The sequence below is a fragment of the Grampus griseus genome (assembly GCF_964374135.1).
Source record: "Grampus griseus genome assembly, chromosome: 10".
NCBI classification, from domain to species: domain Eukaryota; kingdom Metazoa; phylum Chordata; class Mammalia; order Artiodactyla; family Delphinidae; genus Grampus; species Grampus griseus.
This window is the reverse complement of record NC_139004.1, coordinates 56,797,924-56,810,926: the sequence shown is the minus strand read 5'-3', so window position 1 is coordinate 56,810,926 and position 13,003 is coordinate 56,797,924. Positions and strand designations below refer to the sequence as shown.

The window sequence follows — 13,003 nt, the reverse complement described above, 5'->3', positions numbered from 1 at the left end:
TTGTTCAAAGAGAGGATGCAGCTCAGTCTTCACTGACACCACTTTTCAGATATCATAGACCAGCGTGGGAGGCACTGGCCAGAAACTGGCTTGAAACAGTTTGGATCCCAACCTTGATGTTCTCTGTACTTCCCTCCTTTGCTTCTGAAATTTCTTAATTTGTCCCCCATTGGCCCACCCATCCCTGATGTGTATAGAGCACTTAAGATTTTTTAATGTTTTAGAAAATGCTCTGCTTCTGTTATCATGAATGACTAAGTTCTGAGGAGCTCTCCTGCAACTTCCCCACAATGGAAACTTTGTTTACACACACACTGAGGCACCACCAGTCTTGCAAAAGGTAGGACAGGTCTCCAGGGACCATTCCTTAAAAAAAACAAAACAGGAACTTCCCTGGTGGCGTAGTGGTTAAGAATCCGCCTGCCAATGCAGGGGACATGGGTTCGAGCCCAGGTCTGGGAAGATCCCACATGCCGTGGAACAGCTAAGCCCGTGCGCCACAACTACTGAGCCTGTACTCTAGAGCCGTGAGCCACAACCACTGAAGCCCGTGCGCCTAGAGCCCGTGCTCCGCAACAAGAGAAGCCACTGCAGTGAGAAGCCCGAGCACTGCAATGAAGAGTAGCCCCTGCTCGCTGCAACTAGATAAAGCCCGCGCGCAGCAACGAAGACCCAATGCAGCCAAGAATATATAAATTAATTAAAAAAACAAAACATACACACACAAATCTGGCTCTGAAGTGGCCATGAACTGAGGCCAAGGTGGGTGGCTGCAAGCCTTGATCACAGAGGTGAGAAGACAGGGCTGGTGCCATGGGGCACCAAAATGGTAGGGTGACAGACAGCAACAGAGAGCCAAGCTGGAAAGGCAGGCGGAGGGGAGGAGTGAGGTAGCAACACTGACTGTAAGGATATTACCTTGGAACAGCAGCAAAGTGGGGAACCTAAGCGGGGCTGAAGAGGTCCTGGGTTGGGGCACCCCTTGGCTACCAGCAAAAGCAGATGCAGGTCTTCTCTGAAGGAAAATTTCTCCAAACTAAGCTTGCAAGGCTCTCACAGATTAAGATCAAGCCAAGGGCTCAAAACAAATATTATCTAACCCATAAGAAGTTAAGTCATTCTGAGAGTAAGAGATGGAAGTTATAATTACAGAAATGGACTTATAACCAGAGGCAAAAAGCAGACACCTTTGGAGGGAAGACACAACTTCTAAAAATAAAAACTATTGAATAACAAGTTGTTGAAATAAACACACTAAAGGGAAGGTTAAATAGAGTCGACACAAAGATGAATTAGAGTCGACACAAAGATGAATTAGAAGATAGAAGATTTAACGTTCATCTAGTTGCAGGCCCAGTGGGAGAAAGAGAGAAGCGATATTTAAAGAGATAAGAGCAATCCATTTTCTAAAATTTGAAAAACATGAATCCTTAGAATCAGGAAACAGTGTATCCCAAGCAGGATAAATAAAAGAGAAACCCACTGTAACAAAGTTGCAGAACACCAGTGACAAAGAAAAGATTTTCAAAAACATCTAAAGAGAAGATAGATCATGGACAAATGAGCCATGTCTACAGACTTCTGTTAAGAAACAAAAGTTGTGGACAACATATTTGGAGGAATTTTATCTTAAAACTGACCAAACCCATATTTGTAAGATAAAACACCTGAATCATTGAGGATCCAAGTTGTGATTTGAAGTCTATGACATTTTCATAAGGGGAAAATGTTACCACTACTTTAATTACTGTTATAAATAGCTTTATAATGTTGAAGACTCACTGTTTAACTCTAAGACTTTTTTTTTGGCGGTACGCGGGCCTCTCACTGTTGTGGCCTTTCCCGTTGCAGAGCACAGGCTCCGGACGCGCAGGCTCAGCGGCCATGGCTCACGGGCCCAGCCGCTCCGCAGCATATGGGATCTTCCCGCACCGGGGCAGGAACCTGTGTCCCCTGCACCGGCAGGCGGACTCTCAACCACTGCGCCACCAGGGAAGCCCTAACTCTAAGACTTTTGAATTTTCTTTTTCTTTTCTTTTTTTTAAAGAAATAACCAAAAGTTGTTAAGCAACAAGGAAACCAGAAGAGAGTGAAGAGTATCTTCAACATGTTGATAGGAAATAACAGCCAACCTAGAATTGCTTACTCAGCAAAATTATCTGTCAGAGTAAAATGAAGAGAGTTATAGTCAAAAATTGAGTTAGCAACAGATCTGATTTAATGGAACTTCTAAAAGTTAAGGAGGGGGATGCTCCAAATAAAATAAAATAAAATGTATATGAAAATGCAAAATCCTAAAATAATACAAACAATTAAGAATGGTTTTGGTGGGAATTCCCTGGCAGTCTAGTGGTTAGGACTCTGAGCTTTCACTGCCAGGGGCCCGGGTTCAGTCCCTGGTTGGGGTACTAAGATCCCACGAGCCTCGCAGTGTGGCCAAAAAAAAACAACAAAGTTTTGGAGTAGGAATATACAGTGTAGTGAAAAAAAGAGTTCAGAAACTGGATAAAAGAGGAACTCATCAATAAATGGGTCTGGAACCATTGGGGAAAAAAAAGAGGATAAGGAGGAGGAAAATTATGTCAAGACGACAAACTGATAGGCAGTGATGAGCAATCTAAATGGTAAACATGTAAGCAAATCCAAATATTGATGGCAATAAATAATAAAAGCTCTGTTCAACTGTGGAGTTAAAAAAAAAAGATAAAATGGTGGGCAGCAATAACATATTTCACGATGGAGATGATGAGAGCCAAAGTATCTTAAAATCTTTCTATTGTTCAAGGTGTAGGAGAAAGACACCAAGATTTCAAAGTTACTTTTCTCGTTTTTTTTTTTTTTGGCCACACCATGCTGCCTGGCTTGCGGGATCTTAGTTCCCTGATCAAGGATCCAACCCATGCTCCCTGCAGTGGAAGCACGAAGTCTTAACCACTGGACCACCAGGGAAGTCCCTCAAAGTTACATTTGCATGACAAAATTTTAAGGATAACCACTACAATAATATAGCTAGAAAACAGCAGTGGAAAAAGGTAGGCTAAAGGGAAAAACAAAAACAAGACCTCAATCGAAAAAGGGAAGAAAAGAAAAAAGGAAACATAGAAAAAGTGGATTTCAGTAACTGTGACTGCAAAAATGAATCAAAGTATATTGATTATCACTAGTTAAAAGAGATAATTGGATTGAGCTTTTGAAAAATCAAATTAATATGCTGTTTTTAAATAGGGCGGCCGGGACTTCCCTGGTGGTACAGTGGTTAAGACTCTGCACTCCCAATGCATGGGGCCCAGGTTCCATCCCTGGTCAGGGAACTAGAGCCTGCATGCTGCAACTAAAAAGCCCGCATGCCACAACTAAGACCTGGCACAGCCAAATAAATATTTAAAAATAAATAAACAGCGTGGCCAGTATTTCCCAGAACATACCCAGTTTATGTCTTTTATGCTTGTGTAATTATTCATAGCGCCCCCTTTCCCTCTCACAAGTGTTTTGATTTTGATGACAACTTGGTCACTCTGTAAGAAGGCACACTTAAAGCATAGGGACATGAAAAGGCTGAGAGTTAAAGGATGGAAAAAGTTGTATTAGGCAAAGAGTAATCAAAAGAAATCTGATTTAGCTATACTATTACCAAAACAAAACAAAAACCCATAAAGTATCATTAATAGAGAGATTCATTATCTAAAGACAAAACGTTCAGTACACCAAAAAATTAATATATATGAACCTAATAAATGTCTTCAAATATATAAAATAATGAGTATAACTCATAGGAGAAGTTGATAGCTCTAATACCATAATGAGAAATTTCAATGCACCTTTTCAAGGGGCCAAAATGTAAAAACTTAGCAAAGATAGATTATTTTAATAACACAATTAACAAGACTAAACTAATGACCATTTCTAAAATTCTGCATGTAACAACTAGAGAATACACACTTTTCTCAAGCCTACTCAGAGCATTTGCAAAACTTTATCATACACTAGGCAATAAAGCAAGCCTCGACAGAAATTTTCTTTTTTTCTTTTTGGCCGCACTGCACGGCATATGGGATCTTAGTACTCGGACCAGGGATTGAACCCACACCGCGTGCATTGGAAGCAAGGAGTCTGAACCACTGTACCGCCAGGGAAGTTCTCATGACAAATTTCAAAGAATAGGCATCATATAGACCTGTCTTCTGACTACAATGAGATTAAATTAGAAGTCACTAACAGCTTAATAATTTAAAATTCCATATGTTTTTCATACATGTGTAATACAGTTACATTCATTTATCACAGTCTGCATTCCACCCTGGGATCCCTCTATCTCTTAAATGATTTTTTTTTAAATTTGTACATGGTAAGGTCCACTCTATGGGCTGTAAAGTCCTGTGGGTTTTGATGAATGCGTGGAGTCATGTATCCACCATTAGAGTATCAGACAGAAGTCTCACTGCCCTAAAAAATCTGTGCTCCACCTATTAAATCCTCCTCTCTTTTCTCAAAGCCCTGGCAACCACTGATCTTTTTACAGTATATCTTGCTTTTTCTGGAGTGTAATATACCTTTTTTTTTTTTTTTTTTGCGGTACGCGGCCCTCTCACTGTTGTGGCCTCTCCAGTTGCGGAGCACAGGCTCTGGACGCGCAGGCTCAGCGGCCATGGCTCACGGGCCCAGCCCTCTGCGGCATGCAGGATCCTCCCGGACCGGGGCACGAACCCGTGTCCCCTGCATCGGCAGGCAGACTCTCAACCACTGCACCACCAGGGAAGCCCGGAGTGTCATATACCTTTAATCATACACTATATAGCCTTTTCAGACAGGCTTCTTTCACTCAGCAGTATGCACTTAAGGCCATTCATATCTTTTCATGGCCTAACAGCTTGTTTCTCAAAAATCACAGAATAATATTTTTCAATGTATCCACGTACTACAGTTTGCTTATCCATTCGTCAATTATTGAAGGACATCTTGGTTGCTTCCAGTGTTTGGCAGCTGTGAATAAAGCTGCTATAAACATTTGCGCGCAGGTTTTTGTGTGGATACAGTTTTCAAATCAGTTGGGTAATACCTAGGAACACGAATGTTGAGTCATATGGTAAAACTATGTTTAGCTTTGTAAGAAACGAAACTGTCTTCCAAAGTGGCTATACCATTTTGCACTCCCACCAGCAATGAATGAGAATTCTTGTTCTGCATCCTTGCCAATTTATTTGATTTTAGCCATAATAATAGATGAGCTCTTTTATTTAGTTTTTCATTCTTTTAAGTTGCACTTCCCTAATGACAAATAATGTTGAGCATCTTTTCATATGCTTATTTGCTATCTGTATATCTTCTTTGGTGAGTTATCTCTTCAGATCTTTTGCCTGTTTTTTAAATTGGGATGTGTACCTTCTTACTGTTGAGTTTTGAGTTATTTGTATATTTTGTATACAAGTCTTTTATCAGCTATGTTTTGCAAATATTTTCTCCAGTCTCTGGTTTGCCCTTTTATTCTCTTAACAGCATCTTTTGCAGAGCAGAAGTTTTTTATTTTAGTAAAGTCCAATTTGGGACTTCCCTGGTGGTCCAGTGGTAAAGAATCCGCCTTACAATGCAGGGGACACGAGTTTGATCCCTGGTCAGGGGAACTAAGATCCCACATGCCGCGGGGCAACTAAGCCCGCGTGCCACAACTACTGAGCCTGCGTGCCGCAAACTACAGAGCCAACGCACGCTGGAGCCTGTGCGCCACAACTAGAGAGAGAAAACCTGCACACCACGGCTAGAGAGAAGACTGTGCACCACAACAAAAAGCCCACGTGCCGCAACTAAGACCTGACGCAGCCAAAAATAAACAAAATTAATAAATCTTTAAAATAAAAGTCCAATTTATCAATTTTTTTCTTTCATAGATTTTGCTTTTGGTGTCATATCTAAAAATTCATTGCCAAACCCAAGGTCACTTAGATTTTCTCCTATGTTGTCTTCTAGAAGTTTTATATAGTTTTGTGTTTTACATTTAGGTCTATGATCCATTTTGAGTTAATTTTTGTAAAGGTTGTAAGATCTGGGTTTACATTTTTTTTTTACATTAAATTTTTGCATATGGTCATCCAATTATTCCAGTACCATTGTTGAAAAGACTATCCTTTCTCCATTGAATTGCCTTTGCTTCTTTGCAGTTGACTATATTTATGTGGGTCTATTTCTGAACTTTCTATTTTGTTCCATGGTTCTATGTGTCTATCCTTTTGCCAATACCACGCTATTTTGATTATGGAAGACTTTATAAGAAGTCTTAAAATCAGGTAGTGTGAAGCCTCCAACTTTGTTTTTCTTCACTACTGTGTTGGATATCCAGGTCTTCTGCGTTTCCATTTGAACTTTAGAATAAGTTTGTTGATATTTGCAAAACAGCTTGCCGTGCTTTTGATTGAGATTATATTGAATCTATAGGTCAGTTTGGGAAGCGTTGATGTCTTACCAACAATATTGAGTCTTTCAATCCATGAACATGGAATATACATATATTTTTTCTAAAGTTTATTAAGTTTTATAAATATATATTTTTAAGTTAATAAAACTTGCGACTATCTCAGACGTCAAAGAAGAGATCATCATGAAAATTTTAAAATATTTATAAACGAGTGATAATATAAATGCTTATAAGTGAAAACTATAAAAACTTATACCACCCATATCAAACCTATGGGTGGTATAAAAAGTGGTACTCTGTGGGAAATTTATAGTGTTACCTGCTTTATAATAGAAAATCAGAAAGACTGAAAATTAATAAACTAAATGCCCATCATAGGAAGTGAAAAAAGAACAAAATAATATAAACCTAAATAAATAGATTATAAAGTTAAGACAGAAATAAAGGAAACAGGAAACAATAATAGCAAGATATGGAAACAACATTAAGTGTCCATCAACGGATGAATGAATAGAGAAAATGTGGTATATATTTATATATACAATGAAATACTATTTAGCCACAAGAAAAAACGGAAATCCTGCCATTTGTGACAACATGGATGGATCTTGGGAGCATTATGCTAGTGAACAGACAGAGAAGGACAAATACTGTATGGTATCACTTTTATGTGGAATTTTTTTTTTTAAGTCAAAACTAGTGGAAACAGAAAGTTTAAGTGGTTTCCAAGGGCTGCGAGTGGGGAGATAGGAAGAGGTTGGTAAAAGGGTAATTACTTTCAACTGTAAGAGGAATAAGGTCTGAGGATATAATGTAAAAACATGGTGACTATAGTTGATAACACTATACTGTATAATTGAAATTTGCTAAGACAGTAGAACATAAGTTTCACACACACAAAAAAGATAAATATGTGAGGTGATAGATGTGTGAATTAACTAGATGAAGGGAGTCCTTTTGTAATATATATGTATATCAAAGAACCACAATGTACACTTTGAATATCTTACAATTTTGTATGTCAATTTCACATTTACCTTTGCTAATTTTTTTTAATGTTTCAAATGATCAATTTTATATTAGGTATATTTTACCACAATAAAAAATGTTTTAAAAATATGTGCAAGGGTACTCCCTGGAGGTCCAGTGGTTAGGGTTCGGCACTTTCACTGCTGTGGGCTGGGTTTCAATCCCTGGTCAGGGAACTAAGATCCCACAAGCCATGCAACAGGGCAAAAAAAAAAAAAAAAAAAAAAAAAAAAAGTACAAGACCTGTGTGTAAAATAATTATAAAACTTACAGAAATATGTTAAAAAGAAAAATTAATGGAGAGATATCTAATAGTCATGAATAAAAGTTGTCAATTTTTCCCCATGTTGATCTGTAGATTCAGTACAAATCCAGTCAAAATCCAAAAGGTATTTTTTTGTGAAATTTGTCAAGATAACTCTAAAATTACTATGGAAGAACAAAGGGCATGAATACCTAAGACAATTCTGAAGAATAATAAGGAGGAATGATTTGTCCTGCCAAACATCAGAATCTATTATAAAGTTATATTCATTAAAGACAAGGTGGTCTCAGTGCAGGAGTAGCTAAATAGCCCAGAAATAGATTTATGCAAACAATTTTTAAAAATATTTATTTTGGCTGCACCAGGTCTTAGTCGCAGCACATGGGATCTTCGTTGTGGTATGCAGGATCTTCAGTTGCGGCATGCAGGCTTCTTAGTTGTGGCATGCGGACTCTTAGTTGCGGCACGCATGAGGGATCTAGTTCCCCGACCAGGGCTCAAACCCGGACCCGCTGCACTGAGAGTGTGGAGTCTTACCCACTGGACCACCAGGGAAGTCCCAAACAAATCTGGATATATGAGAGACAGACTTGCATGACAGGTCAGTAAATGGAAAAAAATTAACATTGGTTCCTGTCTCACACCATAAACAAAAATTTCAGCCCTATTAAGGACCTAAATGTAAAGAACAAAACTTTTATTAGAAAAAAAATATATATATATATTTTTTCCCCCGACCAGGGATTGAACCCATGTCCCCTGCATTGGAAGGTGGATTCTTTACCACTGGACCACCAGGGAAGTCCCTGTCCCAGCCTTTTTTCAATTTTATATTTGTATCTCTTATATACTTTTTATTTTATGTACAGTAAAATACATCCTTTGTTGTGTACAGTTCTGTGGGTTTTGACAAAGGTATAGAATAGTATATCTAGCACCACAATCATGATGTGGAGGGGTTCCATTACCCCTAAATCCCCTTGTGTTTCTCCTCCTTCTACCCCACAATCTCTTGCAATCACTGTTTCTATAGTTTTGCCTTTTACAAAATGTCATTTAAATGGAATCAAACATTACTTAGCATCTAGGGTCTAGTTCCTTTTACTGGAATATATTTTTGACTTTACATGAAAAATGATTTCTTTTTTCTTTTTTTTTTTTTTCACTTTAAGCAAAGTCTTTCTTTTCAAGGAACATTTTCTCATTCTCTGTTCTTGGCATACATTTTAAATTCTTACCAGTAGAACCAAAGCCTCCTGAAACCCTTACAGTGTCATCTAAAACTTGAACTTCCTCTATTTCTGGGTAAAAAAAATCTGTTCACAAATGAGCTGTGCAATTTTATCACACTTTTTACTTCAAACTTTGCCACAATTAAATAGTACAATACCAACATTTCCTCTACAATCTTCATCTATGACACCAGCTTCTACATCTATGAAATGTTTTGCAGCCAAGCTAGAACACGGAGCTACTCTCCCATAGCACCCAGAAGGAAGAGGTACCTGAATGTTGGTTTTCACAAGGGCTTTCTCCATACGTGGTACTGTGCAATCACAGGCAGTGTACAGGTCAGAGCCTGTGGTGCATGTAGTCCCCTTGGTCTGGGCGGTGGTGTGCTCCGAGAGCCGGGCGAAGTGGAGCGGTATGCCGCCCTCCTCTGCAAGCTGGGCCACCTTGCTGGGGGAGACGACTTGTTTCCTGAGAGCAGGGCATGGCAGGGCAGAATGTGAGCACAAGAGGGAGCAGGGTGAACCAAAAAAGGATTTCTTAATCAGGACACGAAAGCTATGCTAGTCTATGCTAACCATAAAATAGGGCTTCCCTGGCGGCTCAGTGATTAAGAAGCTGCCTGACAATGTGAGGGACACGGGTTCGAGCCCTGGTCTGGGAAGATCCCACATGCCGCGGAGCAACTAAGCCCGTGTGCCACAACTACTGAGCCTGCGCTCTAGAGCCTGAGAGCCACAACTACTGAAGCCCGCATGCCACAACTACTGAAGCCTGCGCACCTACAGCCCGTGCTCCGCAACAAGAGAAGCCACTGCAATGAGAAGCCTGCGCACCACAACAAGGAGTAGCCCCCGCTCGCCGCAACTAGAGAAAGGCCGCGCACAGCAATGAAGACCTAGCACAGCCAAAAAATAAATAAACAAATGAATTAAAAATTTTTTTTTGATTATAAATTTGACTACTCAAAAATGAAAATCATAGAGTTAAAATAAACACAACTGGGAGAATATATTGAAAAACTTGTATTACTGGGGAGAAAAAGGATCAAGAATATGTAAAGAAGCCACAGATCAATAATAAAAAGACAATAGAAAAATGACGAAAGACATGAATGGGCATTGCAAGAAGAGGAAATTTAAACAAACATACGAAGAGATGTTCAACCTCTTTAATAATGAGGGAAATGCAAATCAAGACCAGAATTTACACTCATTTGCTTAAGAAAACTTAAGAAATCTGACAATACCCAGTATCTATCTTTTACACATTTCTGACAGGATTATTCATAGTTCCACTTTGGAAAACAATTTGGCATTATCTTATAGAGCTGAATATCCCCACACATTATGACCCAGCAATTCTACTCCCAGTTACATACTCTGGGCAAACATTTGTACATATGATCCAAGAAGAGTACCAAAACATTCACGACAACACACCTCAAATGTGAAGAAAAAAAAAAAAAAAAAAGAGCCCAAACGCTCCATCAGCAGAGGAATGGATAAACTGTGGTATATTTATCTAGTGGAATGCAATACAGCAATGAAAATGCATAAATTTCAGTTACATCTCTTAAGACTTGACCAGCCGTTGCTGGCTTTGAAGATACAAGGAACTGTGAGCTAAGGAACTGTGGGCAGCCTTTGGAGGCTGGAACAGGCAAGGAAATAAATTCCCCTACGACAGCTGATTTTAGCTTAGTGAGACTCATTTTGGCCTCTGACCTGCAGGACTATAAGGTAATAAATCTGTGTTGCTTAAAGCCGCTAAGTTTGTGACAATATGTTACAACAGCAACAGAAAACTAGTACAGTGTGCATGTGTGTAAGCTTGGAGGGGGTGTCACAGGACAGAAGAGACTTCCCAGGCAGAGAGGGAGAGAGAGAGGGAAGGAAGAAGGGAGGGAGGGAGAGAGGGAAGGAGGGAACCTTTGCTTTGCTCAGAGAGATTTGGCTTTTGGGCCTGGAGCCAGCTTCCTGGGCAGGGTCCCCTTCAGTGTCCCCCACAGCATCACCTGAATACCCACAGGGGCCTGACAGTCTGCAAGGCCCTGGAGCACTTGTTCCCAAAGGTCCCCTGCCAGTTGGACAGGCCCCAGGCAATTGGTTCTCAATGTAAAAAGTGGAAACTAAGGCCTGGGACAGGAAGGTATAACCAGGAGCAGTCCCCCTTCTAAGGGCAGGAAATGGCCAGATGCCACACCTGAGAACTCACGCTTCCTAGGAGGACAGTCCGCTCCTTCTACAGACTCTCCACAGCCGAACAGGCCCTGTCCACATCTGCGCTGAGAATGCGGCCACACAGTTTCCAGGTGTCATCATAATTGCCACCCTCCACACCCTCCCCTGGAGACAGGACCTCCTCCCTGGAGACAGGACCACAAGCCAGGCCCAGCCAGACCCTTGGAAGCAGAACCCTTGGGTTCCACGGTGTCTGGGGAGCAGTGTCACAATGGGGCGGGGAGGTCCTGGGGTGGGGTGGCATGGGGAGGAACAGCATTCCACTCCTGGGGCACAACTGGCCAAAGGCTCTAGGAACTGAAGGCGCAAGGCAGGCTGGGAAAATCTCCATGTGAGCCAGCCCCATTTCTCCGTGCAGACTGTTCCCAGCACCTGGAGCACCCGCCTCCCCATCAGGGCTCCACCTCCACTGAGGGAAATCCTCCCATCCTTCCACACACAACTTGGCTGCCCCTGTCCCCATGCCTGAGGAGGAGGGATGGAGAGGAGAGTAAGAGGAGGAACAGGCTCTCCACTCAGCAGCTCCCAGATCCCACCCGGGGGAGGAGGGAGTGTAGGTTAAAGACTTCTTGGTGGGAAGTTTGGGGAGCGGCAGTAGGATGGCTTTTCCTTTCTCTCAGAGGAGAAGGAGAAGCTATCTGGTAGGGGGTAGAAGGATGGGAAGCAGGCAGAGCAGAGCTTAGAAATAGCCACTGGTGAGAGTTGGAAAACGAGCTGACTTGAAAAGCTGGTAGGAATACGAGGTGCTGCTAAAGACCCAGTTGGTGCTGGTGACCATGGATCCATAGATCAGACTTGTCGGAAGTGTGACTCTTTCCAGCAGTGACCAGCAGCTGGGGTGCAGGAAGACAGAAAGCAGACAGTCGGGCCCATGTGCTGCTATGGTCTTGCTAGCTGGATTCTTCTGTAAGAGACTACGTGGGGATCCCCACGGGGCGGGGCGGGGGGGCGGCCAAGAGGTGAAGAGGGGTCCCAGGGGGTCTGTTGCAGGCACATTGCTCATACTAAGGACCAACGCAGAGGTCCTGGGATGATCGCTGAGAACCTCCGAAAATTCTTGTGGAAAACCTACTTTTAGGAGCCTGCCAGGGCCACTGACTGATGATTAACCACTGCAAGCCCGGAAGAACTACCACCAGTGGCCACCAGGTAAGAAGACTTCTTCCCCTTTCCCTCACCCTGCATGGGCCCTGAAGGAGCCAGAGAAGCAGAGCATGAAAGGGAGGAGGGGCCCGGAGAGGAACAGGACCCACATCCTCCCTCTCCCCGCCACTGGTCCCTGAGTGCAGGACAGGGGAAGGAGAATCTTTGAAGAGAAGGCAAGACTGAAGCTTCGATTCTGACTGAATCAGTGCCCGCTCAGCTGGAGCAAATGCCCTGTGGGTCCCACCTTATCGAGACGGGCCTAGTCCAGCCATTGGAGGAACCACGACCTTCCCTTCATCCACAGCTTTTCCTTCACCTGCCTGGGCGAGTCCAGAACTTTTAAGTGTTTTTCTCTTCCTACTCTCACCTACTTGGAGAGGCCCTACCCAGCTGTTCTGTTTTTGGCTTGACTGTGTTTTCAGGGCAGGGGGACCCCAGATGGAGGGGATCTGAGGAGCCATATCCCCACAAGACTGTCAGAGAACAAGTTAAGCCCAAGACACGCCCAAGACTCTAGCCCAGAACAGGGTATTGGACGTGGGGCTCTGGGGATGAGAAAGGTTTTGAAAGGAGGGAGGCCTGTCTTGGATGCTTCTGGGATGGGGCTGGGCAGTGGCTGGCTGGCTCTGGGGCCAGCTCATGGGGTGCTGCCTCCGTCAGCAAGACGGTCATGCTCACAGGTCC

At 42.3% G+C, this 13,003-nt stretch overlaps 1 pseudogene across 1 annotated transcript; it reads right to left on the bottom strand.

Moving 5' to 3' along the window:
* Window positions 1–8,867: 8,867 nt before the first annotated feature.
* Window positions 8,868–9,416, bottom strand: LOC309828250 (deoxyuridine 5'-triphosphate nucleotidohydrolase-like; annotated as a pseudogene). The gene has a single exon. The product of its transcript is annotated as a deoxyuridine 5'-triphosphate nucleotidohydrolase-like (transcript).
* Window positions 9,417–13,003: the final 3,587 nt, after the last annotated feature.